Below are 17751 nucleotides of genomic sequence, written 5' to 3'. Positions count from 1 at the left end.
GTGCGTTTGGTGGTGGGGCTGCTACCTGTCCCTTCTGGGCTGTGCAATGGCGCATCTTTCAGAAGAGCCAGACCCAGAGCCTGTCCCTACCCTTCACCATCTCTTCTACCGCTTCCGGAGTCAGTCTTATCCCAGTGCTGCCCATTGAGTGGCACAGCCAGTGTAGGTGCTGTTGCCCTAGGGATGCCATGGGTTCCTGCTTCTTTGTACCATAGTTTCCTGAGCCTTCACAGGTGCTGGCTTTTGCTGTCTGAGCTGTATTTTCTCTGTCCATCCATTGAAAGGGGTCTCCCACCTGCCCCGTGTAGTTGGAACTGGAATTTCGCACTGTCTCCCACCAGAAGTGTATCAGATTCTGCTCTTCTGACTCTCGCTTTTTCAGGAGATGGTGGATTCCTCTCAGGAAGCTTCTAAGTCCTTTTCCACATCCATGGAGGAAGAGTTCACCTTTGGCATATTTTCCCGTGGGGTCTCGTTATCTCTCAGCGCTTTTTCAAGATACACTCCCACCTGAGAGAGGAAGGAGAATCTGTATCAAAGCATTTTCCTTCCTATTGATCCAGGGTTATGGCGTGCATCCTCATGCTCTCTCAAGAAGATGGACCACTCAGGGTCTGTGGAGAAATACCCAACAGAGGCCCAGTCATCCCAGTTTCCATCCCTTCTTATGTGGAGGATGCAGCTGCCACACTTCTGTTTTTGGCCACCAATCCATAGGCATCATTCTGATATGAGTACACTGGCCCACGCCCTCCAGGCATCCTTCTGGTGGGAGATAAATCCTTCCTCCTGGATTCCTGATGGCAGCCAGGCTCTCCACCTTTTCATCCCTCCTAGAAGCATATGCTGATAGCTATGTAGCCATTCAGCTATGAACACTTTTTCAGGGCTGCAGCCCTGCCAGGTCCTTGATACACAGAATTTACATTAAGTCTTTGAGCAGTTCTGGACCATTGAGTCATAACTGCAGCCTATTTCTTAGTAAGGTGATGAGAAGCCTTATATGAATTTTGAATCATCATTGGTATTATCTCAAAAAAGTGGTTGGGACTTTTGCCAGTTGCCTTCCAAACATAGACTCAACCTTTATGCAGAAATATAAACTTTAGCTTGTTTTGAGATCCTTCTACTTTTATTTCACTAAAACTATTTTTTAACTAAGTATGTGAGACTTCTAGGCACCTCATAAAACTGCTACTAGAAAACCAACTATATAATTTTAAGATCGGCATTAAAATATAGGAACACTACTTGTTTTCCCATTTCTCCCCAAAATTCATAGGTTATTGAAGTCTCTAAGAAATGTATCATAATGTTAGCAGCATCCATAGTTAATTCTTCAAGATGAAAGACCCATAGCCTTAGTTTAAAGTCCTGTAATTCTTTCTAGACACAGCACATCTGCTACCCTATTACATTCTCTGCACTCCTGCTAAAATTTAACTTTAGTCAAATAGTTTATTTTTTTCATCAAAAGATGATTGATATATTAGCATTTATAATAAAACCATTTTTATTCTAGTTACAATCACTGGATTATTTGCATTTTAAAGTTTATCCTCTATGCCTGTTTTTCTAATTTTATACTCTCAGGTGCTCATTCTCAGGTGCAGAGCAGAGAATAGTATTTACAGGTGTATCACTTCTGAACCCTGTGTCATCTTTCTCTGTCGCTCAGATGAACAGGGAAATTCTTCAACAGTCTTACATTCAGTTTTTATCCGTGTGAATCTTCATCATCATCAGTATTTTCTCAAACAATTGGAGTTTTTTCAACCTAAATTATACTTAAATGCAATTTTATCTCAAAATTGTAATCTAATTTATATTAAACAAAATTGAACTTTGGATGGTCTCAAAGTGATTATTTTAAGGCAAGATAAATTTGCAGATTGAGCATTGTCCTTGAAACAAAACCAATCTGGATTGGAATCCTTACTTTGCCACCACCAAATGGCTATGCTTGTGAGCACCTAAAGTTCCCTAAGCCCCAGTTTACCCATCTATGCAATCTATATAATAGAATTAAAAGCTATTATGTATAATACAACACTGAGTATAATTCCTAGTATATAATAAGTACTCAATAAATGGCAGTTATTGTTGTTACAATATATATATATTTTTTTAATAAATGCAGTCCCAAATTCAATGATGTGAAAAATAAGTTAGCACATTACAATACATGATGGCACTTACCCATTCCCTGCTCAGGAACACATCTCAGACCTGATACATGTCAGACATTTATGCTTTAAAATATTATACAAATAGTATGAAATTAACTGAAGAAATTAGTATTATTTAGCTTTTATTAAAATTTGGAAGCCAATTAACAGATCAGAAGCAAAGGGTGTACTTTGGCTGACATCACTGACCACTTAGCTAATTGACTTTTATCTATCCTATCTAATAAAGAGGGAATATGCTAATTGACCCTCACACCATCACAAAGATGGTGGCGCCCACAGGCAATAAGGAGGGAATATGCTAATTGACTGCCACGCCCCCAAAGATGGCGGCGCTCACAGCCAATAAGGAGGGAATATGCTAATTGACTTCCACGCCCTCAAAGATGGTGGTGCCCACAGCCAATAAGGAGGGAATTTGCTAATTGACTGCCACACCCTCAAATATGGCAGGGCCCACAGCCAATAAGGAGGGAATATGCTAATTGACTGCCACGCCCTCAAAGATGGTGGCGCCCACAGCCACAAGATGGCGGTGCCCAGTCCCCTCAGACCCGCCAGGGGCGGGCCCGGCCATTCTGCGTGCCTGCCTCTGGAGTCCCCCAGTCCCCTCAGCCCCCCAGCCGCCCAGGGCCGGCCCAAGGCTCAGGCAAGTCTCGGATGTCAGCTGCCCCGCCGCCCAGGGCCATCCTGAGGTGCAGGCAAGCCTTGGATGGTGGCTGCCCAGCCGCCCAGGGCCATCCGAGGCTCAGGTAACCAGGGCAGGCCAAGGCTTGCACTGCCGGCAGTAGCAGCAGCAGAAGTGTGATGGGGGTGTCGCCTTCCCCTGATCACCGGGTCGCCTCCCGCCCCTGAGGTCTCCCAGTTTGTGAGAGGGGGCAGGCCGGGCTGAGGGGACCCCCCCTCCAGTGCATGAATTTTCATGCACCGGGCCTCTAGTATATATATAAAAGCCTAAGCATGAGCGCCAGGGATGAAAACATGGAACAGACTGATGAATCTCAGAGGGAAGGGGTGTGGCGGGGGGAGAGATTAACCAAAGATCTTATATGCATACTAGAGGCCTGGTACACGGATTTGTGCACCAGTGGGGTCCCTCAGCCTGGCCTGTGGGAATTGGGCTGAAACCGGCAGTCTGACATCCCCCGAGGGGTCCTGGGTTGCGAGAGGGTGCCGGCCAGGCCGAGGGACCCCACTGGTGCACGAATTCATACACCAGGCCTCTAGTAGACATTTAAAAGTAGTCAACATATATAATGTAGAATAGATACTGGTCAATATTGGATTACTGTTCTTCAAAGTATGTGAAACGGTGAAAACAAAGAATTCTTGTGTGCATACAAACAATTCGATTTACAATAGAAGTGTGTCAGGGTAGGAAGAAATAGGTTTGATACTGGAGTCTACTGCTAGCTTTAGTCCCTTGGATAAATCATGTTCCTTAGAGCTTCTCTTTTCCCTAGATCGGCCATCCTTTCTAGCATTACTTCTTCATTAACACCCATTGCGCTTATACAAGACCAGACTGCTTATTTAAGTGTAGTTTCAAACCTCTTAGGCTACTGTTCCTCAGGTCGAAACATCTGAAGTCTAATGATAACTATATTCAGAAGAAAAACATCACAGACTCACAAAATCCTATTAGCAAGGTAGAAACTTGGAAATCTAGTTTGGGTCAATGGTTCTCAACCCTGAGTGCACATTACTACCATTTGAATAGATTTTAAACTTTATCAACTGCTGGGCCCCAGCCCCAGCCGGTTGAATCGGGATCACCAGGGGAGGGACCTGGGCTCTGCGTTTGTTAAAAGCCCTCCAGAAAAAAAAAAAAAGCCCTCCAGAGCCTTGATGATTCCGATGTGCACAGAGGACAGCAGACAGCTGATTGAGTCTTATCCTTATCTAAATTAAATTTACATGTAATTAAAGCAGATTCTTTTTTCTTTTGATAGGGAGGCACCTGGGAATAAATATCTTCACACACTCTTATTGGTAAAAGTTTTCTTTGGTTCAGGAGCACTTTAACATGGGAAACACCCCTCTGTTTCTTTTAATAAAGTGAACTTTAAAATATATAAAGAAATGTTTAAAATTATCATAATCACATTTTAATGGCCAGTTCCTTAAGACATTTTGTAGCTTATACTAGCAATAAAAAAAACATGATCATTCAAACACACTGTCAAAACATATGTCTTAGTCCTTTTGGACTGCTATAGCAAAAATACCATAGCCTTAGTGGTTTAAAATAACAGAAATTTATTTCTTACAGTTCTGGAGGCTGGGAAGTCTACCAGCAGATTTGGTGTTTTAGTGAGGGCTCATTTTTTATGGATGGCTGTCTTCTCACTGTATCCTCTCTCTGAAGTCTCTATTGTAAATGCCCTAATCACATTCATGAATGCTCCACCTTCTTGACTTAATTACCTCCCAAAGGCCCCACCTCCTAGGTCCATATCATATTGGGAGTTAAGATTTCAACATAGGAATTGTGGGGGAACACAAACATTCAGTGTACAAAAATGTATGTAGAATTGTCAAATTGTTTAAAAAGCAACTAAATATCAGATATAAATATCCTTGAAATCCAGAAAAAAAGCAAGAGACATTCATGAAGGTATCTATGTTTATTATTTTATCATTAGAAACGATGGCCCTACCAGCTGACATTGATGGGTTCCTGAAGTGACAGACGGTATTTCAAGCACCTTAGGGCAGGATCTCATGAACCTCACCAGAATCCATGAAGTAGGTTCCATATTGTCCCATTTACCCAGGAGAATATTGAGACACAGTGAGCAGTTTTACATTTACAGTTGACTCACCATATCCTCGGGTTTTGCATCTGCAGATTCAACCAATTATGGTGGAAATATTTGGGAAAGAACACTAATGTTATTCTTGATGTGTATAATATATTTTATTGATTTTTTACAAGAGGAAGGGAGAGAGATAGAGAGTTAGAAACATCGATGAGAGAGAAACATTGATCAGTATGGCAACTATTTACATAGCATTTACATTGTACTAGGTAGTTATAAGTAATCTAGAGATTATTGACAGTACACAGGAGGATTGTGTAGGCTACATGCAAATACTGTGCTGGTTTATATAAGGGACTTGAGCATCCATGGGCTTTTGGTATCCTCAGTGGTCCTGGAACCAATCCACGCAGAGGTCAGCTATACATATGTAAATATTATTAGTAGTAATTACAGTTTGAATTCTGAGCCTTCTTCCTAAAAATTTTCTATGCTTTAGTTGTCCTTACTATTCCCAAGTACTGCTAGTATTTGGAATGCCAACCTTTATTAAAATGTTTTACTCCTAAGGCAAAGCCAGAAGACACAGTCTTCAACGCAGGGAATCTCCTATGCAGACATAGTTAAAGGCAGAAACACAAAGGGTAAGATCAAGTGGTTCATACACCACAATTTTAATTGCTTTGCTTTTTCAATTCCCCAACTTTCAAGATTTGAAATTCATTTAATATCTAAGGAGTGATACTGGGAGATACTGAGGGAAGTGGAAGGAGCACAGGGAGACTTTGACTTCCAGTTCCAACTCTTACTTAGGGGTGTGATCTTGCAAAACTACCTGAATCTGTTGAGGCTTCATGTGCTATGAAATGGATGGGACAGTGGTAATAGCAGTAATTAACAACAGCAGCAGCAACATATGCCATAGCTTCTTCAAAGTGTTTAAAAAAATTAAAAAAATATATTTTAATTTTTCTATATTAAAAACATCAATGATGAGAGAGAATCATTGATAGGCTGCCTCCTAGGCATGTTCCCTGAGTGGGAATCAAATTGTGACCTCCTGGTTCATGGGTCGACACTCAGGCACTCAGCAAAACCAGCTGGGCTAATTTGGTTTTAAGTGCATACTTTTGCTTGAGTTTGAATGAATCCATGCTAAAATATTAATAATACATTGCAGTGCACTTACGCAAACTTCAATAAATATTTGCTTCAAGAAGGTAGCAAACAAACTCTAAACATTGCAAATAAAAATAATCTCAGTCTAATGTAAGTTTCATTATGATTTGGAACATTCAGTGTTTTGGTCTTATGAGATATAAATTAGTGGCAGGCGCGTTCATAGTACATACTGCAAAGCACACACCAAATTCTATTCCTCAGCTTTTTCTCCTTTAATTTCCAGGTGCTGACATCATTAAATTTGATTCTGCTTTCTACAGAAAGAGACCCTGGACTTTGGGGAGTCAGGGCAGTTGGGTTTGAATCCCATTTTTGCCACTTGACAGCATTGTGACTTTGTACAAGTTCATTTGCCTCCATGAACCTTGGAGTACTTCATAAAATGGGAATACTAGTGCCCACGTGGTGTTATCAGGCTATTGTGAGGATTGATTAAAGAGTGTATTGGATTACCAGGGATGTAGAAGGGTCTTCAGTACATTTAGCTACACTGCCCCAACCCCACTAAATGCAAAATATATAAGAACTTCCACTTTTTTCCTGGTGCTATTTTCTCCTTGAGATTCAGCCACACCCACATAAAATCCTGCTTTGGTCTACCCACAACTCTTGCTATAGGTTGTCATTGTCTTGGACCGCCCTGATAGGATAGCACATTGACTGGCAACTCATAGCTGCCCTCTTTGCCCCTTTGGAAGGCCCATGGAAATTTTTCACTTCCAAGGGGAACTGGTATGGAGGGAAGTAGGAGTGTGTTGTCCTCTCTGTTGAAAGCTGCCCAATGGCATTTCTATTCTGCTGCAGCCTCCCTGAGTGGCATTGGCACTATGAGAGTCTTCACTTGAAAAGGGACCATGAGTGTCCTCAGCTAAATCTCTCTGAAGAGTTCTGATATACCCTCCTGAGGACCCCAACAGGCAAGATTCACCAGGCTCATCATAGAATTGTATACCCAGTTTTTCAAGCTAGTCTCAATATTGAAAGCATGTATTTGGAGTCTATGGAAAACCTCTTTCTAAGTATCCAGCTTTTACAAGGAAATATCAGGGTTTTCATGACATGTTTTAAAACAAGTTTATTTTAAAGTCCGAAATGGCCAATGGCTTCTTTTGACTATCTGGCCCTGACTTCTGCGTTAAGCCATGGATTCCTCAGCTCAAAGAGTGGAGAACTTTGAGATAATGAGCACTGCTAGGAATGAGGCATATTTTGTGTGATATTTCAAAGTATTATTCTACTACCTACACAAGTAGTATTTTACTTATTGTTCTTATATATTTAGTTACTTTTTGCTGTGTACATCAGATATTCATTGAGAAGGTCTTGTGTGCAGGACTAAGCTAAATCTATGTGAAATTTGTAACATTTTATAATCAATTTTCAATTTTTGCTCTCAAAGCTTTTGTGTGTTTTTAATAGCTTTTGAATTTCATGATCATTCATTTACAGAGTTTGTGCCAACTCTGCTGAATAGTAATATTTTAAGCTGCATTAACTTTACTTCCTATTCCTATATTTTGATTCTCATTTTCCTAAAAGAAATGTATCATTTATCATAAGAAGGTTCTAGAGAGTAATATCTCATTTTTTAGTCTTAGCCTTCTCTACCAATTATAGATACTCAACGATATGCTTTATGTAATTATTAGAGGCTGGAGAAAGGCAATTTCTCAAAAAGCACTCTATTCCCTCTGGCTGAGAAGAGTTCTAATACAGCAGTGGGAGCTGCGGATCTCTGCTCCCTGTTGCAAGCAAAAGCACTAAGTGGTCTCACTTAAATTATTAACAAAATACACAGGTCAAGCATGCAGTCTTTTGCTCTGCTTTTCCCCAGTTCTCTGCTCTCAAAAGTGCCATTGCAATGTTGCACAAAAGGCACAAATACATGGTTTGGGTTAAAACCCTGATCAATTTGTTGCCAGAGTGTGTGGGAGAGCTAACATTTAGTCATTGCAATTCTCCTGTTTACACATACAGGTGCATTAGAGTGATCACCTTCTCTAACTCAGTGATAATGATAGTAGCTTTGAGCAATATGCCAGGCATTGTGCTAACCACCTAGCAGGCATTCTCTCACTTAATCTTTTTTTTTTCTCATTTAATCTTAATAACCCAGAAAGTAGATACCCATTTTGCAGATAGAGAACCAGAAATTAAGAGATGTTGACCAAGGTCATGGAACTAGAAGGGAACAGAACTCAAATGCAGGCTGCCCATTTTCTACCATGTAATATAGCTATTTACACTGGGATGTTAGTTATAAACCAAAGCTTTCCTGTGCAGATCAGGATATATGTTTACCCTACCTACAAGCCCTCTTGGTACAGAGCTTATAATAATTGAGACAGTGAAGGGAGACTATGGGGTCTTTTCTGATATTGTTCCCAAGGTTGGAAAGTTCCTAGTCTCTAATCAGATAAAGGGGACAATTTTCCATGAATGTCTCCACTGATTCAGTACCATGTAAACATGTTCAGGGCTGTACCCCAGTCCCTCCCTATTTGTATTATAGAGTTTCAGTTTGTTGACTCAGCGTATTTTTGTTGAGCTCTTACCATGAGTTGGGCATTTTGATGGGTACTGGAAAATGAAGACATGGTTCATGCTCTAAAGGAATTTCCAATGTAGTGTGGAGACACGAGCCAATACTTGTAGAATAGGGTGAACAGAGCTTTAAAGGGGAGACGCGGATGCACAGATGCAATGGGACCATGCTTGGAAGAGTCAGTCAGGGGCAGATGTGGGGAGCCCCTGAAGGAGAGAGTGACCTGATGGGTTTTATGTGGAGAACAGCTGCGAGGGGCAGAGACCAGACAGGATGAACAGTAAGTGGTAGTTTCCATTATCCAAGTGAGAGATGATAAAGGTCAGGACAGTGAGCATGGGATGGAAAGAAGAGACATGAAGGAAACAGAGGTTGTAGAATGCACATAACTGCATGATGAATGGGATGTGAGGGGCGAGATGGAAGTATATTCCTCCCGATTTTGGTTTCTTCCCTTGTTTTTGTGCTTGTCTCCTCCATTTCTGGGACCAGAATCCAGGAGAGGTGTTTCTTTAGTTGTGGCCCTGGCAGAGTAGAGCAGGTGTGTCAGGCAGCTCAGATTCCTCGTCTGTGAAATAGAGATAAGAAGCCTCCTGGTCCACAGGGCTGGTGAGAAGCCAAAATGAGAGCATAAGCGAAAGCAAATTATAAAACAAGCAGAATACTATTATTACCTTTAATATTAATGACTATAATATTTATTCTGGACTTATCTTGAAAAAAAATGATTGTGAAGGTGGAGGTAATAGTAGTTAATACTTTATTTGGCACTTAAATCATTCCTGACTCTGTTCTCAATGCTTTAGATGTATGGACTAATTTAATTTCCACAATAACTTCATTTTACAGATGAGCAAACTGAGGCACAGAGAAGTTAGGCAATTATTCAGGATCACAGCTACTTAGTGGCTTAAAATGGGGTTTGGTTCAGGTTAACTGGCTCCTCTTACTTTTGTCTCCTATACTATCTAGGTCTCAAGTACAATATAGCCATTTGTTTGCATCTAGTTTTCTAGGGTGATCTTGAAAGGTTCTACCTGTGCACACTGCCCTGGCTGCCATCCTTCCAGGTGTGGTCCCCTTTTAAACTTATTATTGGCACCATGTTGGCTAAGGTGCTTTAACATCTGTGTTGATAAGGGTGGGCTTTTACCCGATGTTTACACAGGGGGCTGTTTACACAGGGGGCGCTGGTAATGAGGCCCAAGGATTTACGTTTCTGGTGAGTGTTTAATGACCAGGTCCCGTACTTGGTCTCTCCACGTGCCCCCAGAGAAGCTAACTGGTGCTTTTGCATATGATGAAAAGCGTGGGAAGAGGAAGAAAGGAGAAAGGGGGGAAGGAACAGGGGGCAAGTACATAGCAAAGAGGAAAATACAGAGAGGAAGACAAGGAAAAGTGAAATAACAGGAAGTAGAGCTGCGAATTAGATGCTGTTTGTCTTACTGGTTGGATGATGAAATGACACAAATTTGAGTACTGCTGTGTACCAGGCACTCTATTAGACCTTTTAATATCAATTATCTCAGTTAATCCTGACAGCTGCTCCAGTCTTTGTTGAAGAAAGTGCATTTTGACCATTTGGTTATAGCTGTGTTCTTATATGCCCTTTATTTCTGACAGTCCACAGCCACACATTTCAAGTTTTTCTTCTTGTTGGGTCCAAGGTTCTTAAGAAGATGACTTTGCTGGGAATTTTCAAGCCCCCCAGCCTCCCACAGCTTTGTGCTTGATCCTTTCCCCTCCTTTGTAAAATTGTCCATGGCTTTGGTTTCTGCAATCCTTGGATTCTTTTAACCAGACTTCAAAAACTGTAAAAGCTCAATGATGCATGTGATGGATGGTGCAGGAAAGTTAGTTAAAAAAAAATTGTTCTCCATCCCTACCAGCTTCCACAGAGGAAAAACTGAGAATAATGGGTTAAATAGAGCTCTGCAATTATAAAAGTCCCAATTATATATGCGTGTAATTTTTAGCACAGAGATTTATTAATTTGCATTCAGATCATTAGAGCCAATTAGCAGCTCCTGCTTCTTCAGTGATGCTTTTTCGGTCGTTTACCCTTTACTCCCCTTGTGATACCCAGATCAGGTCTCCATAAGCCAGCAGTTTTCAGCCGCTGTGCCTCACCAACTTCTCAACCTTGGAGTACCTGGCTATTGCGCCAGGGGCACTGGCCTCTTTTCCCTGAGATTGCCAGATTAAAAATATGACAACAGTCAACACAGCAACAGACGCTCAGTGTGAATGAATCAAAATTATACCTACTTTTTGGTCTGATCAACAAAAAATGTAATATATTTTTTGCTGTGCTGCAGAATTTTAGTAATTAGTTTATGTGTGCCATGAGGTGGAAAGGGTTGAAAATTGCTGCCATAGAGCAACACTTACTCTGGTATTACTAGTAGTGTTAGAAAAAAGGAAGTTCTGTGTACCGCTGCCCCTTCCCCTCTCCCGACCATACAGAAGCTTCTTCTTTTTCTACCCATTGGGGCCTTTTTCTTTAAAGGAACTCTATTTACCAGCCATCAGATAGCTCATTTGGAGCAATATCTCTCTGTAGGAATTAATGAATGAAGGGCAAAGAAGTGAAAAGCCCCTTTTGTCCCACTTAATTGAGACGCCTATTATTTGCAAGAAAGGAAAAGAACAGAAGAGAAACCAAAATTCTGCTTAAAAACTGAATTGGTGTTGGGCCACAGGTGAGAGGAACCTTACAAAAAGTTAACAGCAGTTGAATTGTTAAGGGCTTGCCTATGGAATGGTACAGCCAGTTAATCAGTTCAACGTTCTTTTGAAATTTTTTTGGCTAATCTTTGGCTACTGTGAATTGGTTATACATACACTGTCATGTTCCCAACTACTTATTACTTTTGCTCTCTTCCAATTATATTATAAATTCTTTGAGTTGCAAGCAATATACGCAGTCTATGTTTCTTATTGAAACCATAAATAATTTTAAAAATAGTCCAAGAATCTGTCGTGCCCACCCGTGATGGTCTGTATTCCCTGGTTATTTCTGCGCTTTCTGCTCCTGTTCCAAGATGGTTGAGAATGGATCGGGATCTCCCAACTGTGATGTTGACTGATGCGTGCACTGACCCATGAACTCAGTGTCAAGGCACTTTCCCATCACTATATCCTCAGTTTTGTCATGAAGCATTTATTTTGGATCCCCTGTTAATTTCCTGTCAGTTTAATTAACACGGGTATTTCTGACCTCCTCTATCCGCTCCCCAGAGCTTTCCTCTCCCCCACCTTTTTTTCTTTTTACAGAAGATCTTACCACCCACAATTCTAGGAAATGTGAGGTTTTCGGCTTCCACTGCTCCCTCCCTTGCACACTAAATTTGCTCTTAATTATATCCATCCTTACTTAGCTCCTGTGTACCTTTGCATGGCCGATCGTTCTATCTCTGCCTTTCCTGAGCTGGCCTCTGCTTACTGCTCCATCTTTAGTTTTTGCAAATACTTACCGCCCCCACATATTAACCATTTTCAATTTTTCAAGCAAGCCTTGGTATAAATACCTTCACCTGCTATGATCAGACACATCAACCTCTGCTGAATTGATTTTACTTTTCCTCATTTGAACATGGCTTTGAAGTCTAGGTTTTAGATATGCCACCCACAGGCTCCCTTACCCTCCGTGCATATCTTTATAATCGCACTAATCACACTGTATTCCAGTTCCCAATAAAATGTCTTCTCTACTCTTATATTGCTGCATCTGGAATACTACCTGGTAAATAAACTTCAAAAAATGTGTTGAAAGTTGAACAATCAAAAAATGAAGGAATAAACGAGTGAATCTTATAACTAGTTTCCATTCAGTCCACTCTCCCTTAACAGTGCTCTTAACTCTGTTGCTATCATTGTCAACCATTTTTCACATTCAGTTTTCTCCAACTCAAACTTTTATTTAATTTTGGGAAGTTCAGTGGTTTCAAGTAGAGTCTTTGGAGCTTGGCTGCCTTAGTTTAGAGACTCTATGACTTGGTTTGCTAGCTGTGTGATCTTGTCCAAATTACCTATCTCTGTGACTCATTTTTTAAAAACAAATGAAGGGTAATAATAATAATACCTCCTTCCATAGGGTTGTTGTATGAATTGAGGTAGTTCCTGTGTAACATTTAGTGCCTGGCACATAGTAAATGGTAATTAAATATTAACTATTTTAATTATTTCTAGCTTCCACTTTTATAATTTTCTTTTTGTGATCTATTTCAGACACTCAAATAGGAGTGGAGATTAATATAGCAAACATTAATGCACCCACTAGCAGTTTAAGAAAGAAAGCAACAAAGATTGTAAAAGCCACCTAAGGACCCTCTCCTATATCACCTTTTCTTCTTTTTTCCCCCTCCTTCTTCCTTCCATTTCAAAGATAACCACTGATCTAAATTTGGTGTTTATCATTTATATGTGTACTTTTATACATTTACTATGCAGCTAGGAACAATCTATAATAATAAAAGGGTAATATGCTAATTCTATAATAATAAAAGGGTAATATGCTAATTAGACCAGAAGTCCTTCCTGACGAAGCCAGGCTGGAGGGAAGCCAGCCTGGGTCCCAGGTGCCTGCGGGCAGCCCAAGGGAAACCAGTGTGGGTCCCAGGTGCCAGAGGGAAGCTGGTACTAGTAGCTGGGGGAAGGAAGGCCTACTCCTGCACAAATTTTCGTGCATCGGGCCTCTGGTGAACACTAGTAGTATATGGTGTGTAATGCATTGTGCTGATGCTTTATCTCCCTACTTTTGGTTACTGCCTCCAATGTATGAATCAAATCAGTAATCCATATTGTTTCTAGAGTTATCATCTCAAAAGACAAATCTGATTCTGTAAGTTGTGCACAATTTCTTCTTTTTAAAAAAAGGCTGTTTTTTAGAGCAATTTTAGTTCACAACAAAAATGAGAAAAAAGTGAAGAGATTTCTCATATACCCTCTGCTCCTTTATATGCATATATCCTCTCATTATCAACATCACTCACCAGAATGGTACATTTTTTCATTTTTAATTAATTTTTTTTAACCAAAGATGAACCCACATTGAACATCATAATCACTCAAAGTCTGTAGTTTACCTTAGGGTTCACTTTTGGTGTTGTACATTCTATGAGTTTGGACAAATGTATAATGACATATATCTAACATAGTATCACTAGAGGCCTGGTGCATGAAATTCATGCAGGGGGGGGGGTGTCCCTCAGTCCAGCCTGCACCCTCTCCAATCTGGGACCCCTTGAGGGATGTCTGACTGCCCATTTAGGCCCACTGGGATCAGGCCTAAACGGGCAGTTGTACATCCCTCTCACAATCCAGGACTGCTGGCTCCCAACCACTCGCCTGCCTGCCTGCCTGATTGCCCCTAACCACTTCTGCCTGCCAGCCTGGTCACCCCTAACCACTCCCCTGCCAGCCCAATTGCCCTTAACTGCCTTCCCCTGCTGGCCTGGTCATCCCTAACAGCCCTCCCCTGCTGGCCATCTTTGACCACATGGGGGCGGCCATCTTGTGTGTTGGAGTGGTGGTCAATTTGCAAATTACCTCTTTATTAGATAGGATACAGAGTATTTTCACTGCCCTAAAATTCCTCTGTGCTTTGCCTGTCCATGTCTATTCTCCCCATGTCCCACCAGAGCACCATGGATCTTTTTATTGTTTTCATAGTTTCCCCTTTCATTGTTTTCATAGTTTTCCCTTTTTATATAGTACTAGAGGCCCGGTGCACAAAAATTTGTGCACTCGGGGGGGAGGCGGGTCCCTCAGCCCGGCCTGTGCCCTCTCACAGTCTGGGACCCCTTAGGAGATAATGACCTGCTGGCTTAGGCCTGCTCCCAGGTGGCAGAGGGCAGGCCCTATCCCTAGGTGCCTGCCCCGCAGCCCCTGGTCGGGCTCAGAGCAGGGCCGATTGGGGAGTTGGGGCGCCACCCCCTGTCATGCACAGAGCAGGGTGGATCGGGAGGTTGCGATGCCACCCCTAGTCACGCTCAGGGTAGGGCCGATTGGGGGGTTGGGGCACCGCCCTCTGTCACACTCAAGGCAGGGTTGATGGGGAGGTTGCGGCACCATCTCCTGTCACGCACGGAACATGACAGGAATATAAGGAATATAAGGAATCCTTATTCCTTATCCTGTTGTCCTTTTTCTCCACAGTACTGTACTTCTTACTTTATGACACAGATATTCTTTCTTATTTATCTTTTTGTATATTTTGCCAATTAAATAGGTAAGCTCCATGAGATGAGGGATTTTTGTCTGCCTTGTTTTCTGATATAGTCCTACTGCCTAAAACAGAATTGTATACATAGTAGTGCTCTGTAATATTTAGTGAATGTTGAATGTGTGGAATATAATCCCACTTCTCAACCTGGATTTCAGGTTTATTTTGGCCTTCTCCAGTGTCACTGCCACACACTAACACTATCACTCTAATTTGCCCTACATCTTCTCTCCCAGGCTTTGGTTCAAGCTGTTTCCTGTATGTGGGCTACCTCCCTCACCTTTTCATTTCTGCTTATCAAAGCTTTTCTTCTTCAAGTTCAGCTCAATCCTACCTCCTCCAAGAAGCCTTCTTAGATTTCTCCAGTTGACATGAATCTTTCTCACAGGTTGCTTTAGTACTTTGAACCTCTCTTATAGTTAGTTTCACAGTCTTCCTTATTTTAGATTTATTTACATATGTGTGTCCTGCAAGGATATGGAGTGTAGGAATCTCATCATTTCCCCTGTACTTCATAGTACCAAGAGCAGTGCTCTGCCCCTCTGTTCAGTGAGTGCTCTGTAAACCTTTGTTTAATTAATTGAATCTGAGTGTGTAGAGGCACTTCAGAAAGGCCAATCATAACCCTTTGAAAAGAGTTCAGAACTCTTGTTTAATGATGGACTCCTTTAGACGGCAAAGCACTGAGGAGGCTTTCAGTTCTTCTTTAGTAAAAATTATGATACTTCATCGTAATTCTCTGAATATTGCTATAATGTTGGCCCATAGTGCAGAGTAATCGAATTACTTTAATTCCACATCATTTCTCTCACTTGCCATCCATTGTTTCTGTTGTTAACTCCTTTCACTCAATTTGAAAACTTTTTTTTTATTTGAAGTTAATTTGTAAGCATAGTCTCATTTCATTTTCTAATCCAACTGACTTTCTGCCAGGTATGTTTTATGCGTGGGCGAAGAGGATGGAATGAATATGTGTGGGTGTGTGTGGAATGCCATTTTCTGCTTCATGGACTAGGAAAGGCATTTCTCATTACAAAAAATGTGCAAATTAGGGAATTTCCAGAAATATAAGTGTATGTTCTATGAGCAGTAATGCTAAATAAGTGGGTGTGTGTAATTTACTTTTGGTTTTGGCTAGAGCCACTTTTGTAGAGAAAATAGCTGCTTATGGCTTTATTTAATAGATCGGGGTACAATTTTAAAGCTGAATGAGACCTTAGATATTACTTAGTCCAGAATTTCTTTATCTTGTCAGGACCAGTGCACCCTTTTTTACAAATATTTAGTAACAACAACTTAGTGGCTTAAATGCAATGAACACACAGGGACTTTTAAAAGATTAATATAACACCCTGGCTGAAATATAAAGGAAAAATAAAAACAAAATACTGTATAAAAATTGAATATATGTATATACAGATTAAATTATATATAATTTAACCCCAGCCAGGTGGCTCAGCTGGTTGGAGAGTCCCCCTGTATACCAGAAGGTCTCGGGTTCAGTTCCTGGTCAGGGCACATACCTAGATTGCGGGTTTGATCCCCAGTCAGAGCACATATGGGAGGCAACCAATCGATGTTTCTCTTCCACATAAGTGCCCAGTGGAATGAATTGATATTGGGCAACTTTGTCTATAAAAAAGAAAAAAATATATATATATATAATTTATATTTAAAATTATATTTTTAATATGTAAAAATCACATATGCACATATACATGCCTCAGTATCTATGTATATAAGTGCTTGAGCATGACTCCTGGAAGACGTATGAAGTAGGAAGGTGATTGTACCTGTATGTAGAATCATCATGAAAGGAACAGCCACAAGTTCTGTCAGATACAGGTGTATTGGCAGATCAGACACCATAAATGGCCTTACGGCAATAGTGTGATTTTCTCAGATGGTGAGCTATCATTGGTAAAGTTCAAAATGAAGCCATTTCATTCATACACATACACCCACACATGCACGCATATTGGAGCTGCATTCCTGGAAAAAATCAATGTGTATTAAGATAGCACAAAACAAAAAACACTTGTGTTTACTAGTACATGTGAAAAAGGAGTTAATGTGTGGGCTCAGATAAGGGTTTACTTAATATCTGAATATCTGGTGGAACATTTGACAGTTTTTCCTTTACTGGAATTGTCCCATTCATTATCACCAAACACCCTCAAGACTGGTCCACAATCATTGTGATCCCACCTCCTCATAATGTCTAGAGTGTTCCCTAGTGGTTAGTGCCACCCAGTTGCAAATCTCTAGCCTAGTGCTACCACCTCCTTGAGGAGTTTGAGAACCAGAAAGTTTCAGTTGCTTGAACCTGGTCACATAACCGGTCATGCCTCATGTGGCTCATGAGCTGCTTGACAGCTTTGTTATGACTGCAGCTACTGTTCCCCTCAGACCTACTGTCAGAAACATCGAGACACATGAGGAAATGAGTCATCAGACTGCCTGGAAATTGAAACTATCCCTTACAAGGTTTAGGCAAGGAATTTGTACTAAGTAACCTGTTTTAAGCCTCGGTTTTCTTCCACAGTAAAACATGGGGAAAAAATAGAACCTAACTTCATAAGAGCTTTTTCTGAAGGATTAAAATTAAAAAAAAATGTATTAAGTGCTTTGTTATAGAGTAACACATTTTGGTAAAGTGTAGCAATGATGATGATCTATTTATATAAAACCCTAATATGCAAATAGACAAAATGGCAGAACAACCGGTCGCTATGGCGTGCGCTGACCACCAAGGGGCAAGTGCGGACATAGCAGGCATTGGCAGCAGGCAGCAGAGTGCGGAACATGTGGGTGTTGGCCATGGCAAGATGTGGAGCAGGTGAGCAG

This window comes from Myotis lucifugus, unplaced genomic scaffold (assembly GCF_000147115.1).
Source record: "Myotis lucifugus unplaced genomic scaffold, Myoluc2.0 scaffold_212, whole genome shotgun sequence".
In the NCBI taxonomy this organism is placed as follows: Eukaryota; Metazoa; Chordata; class Mammalia; order Chiroptera; family Vespertilionidae; genus Myotis; species Myotis lucifugus.
Note: the sequence above shows the minus strand (reverse complement) of the source record.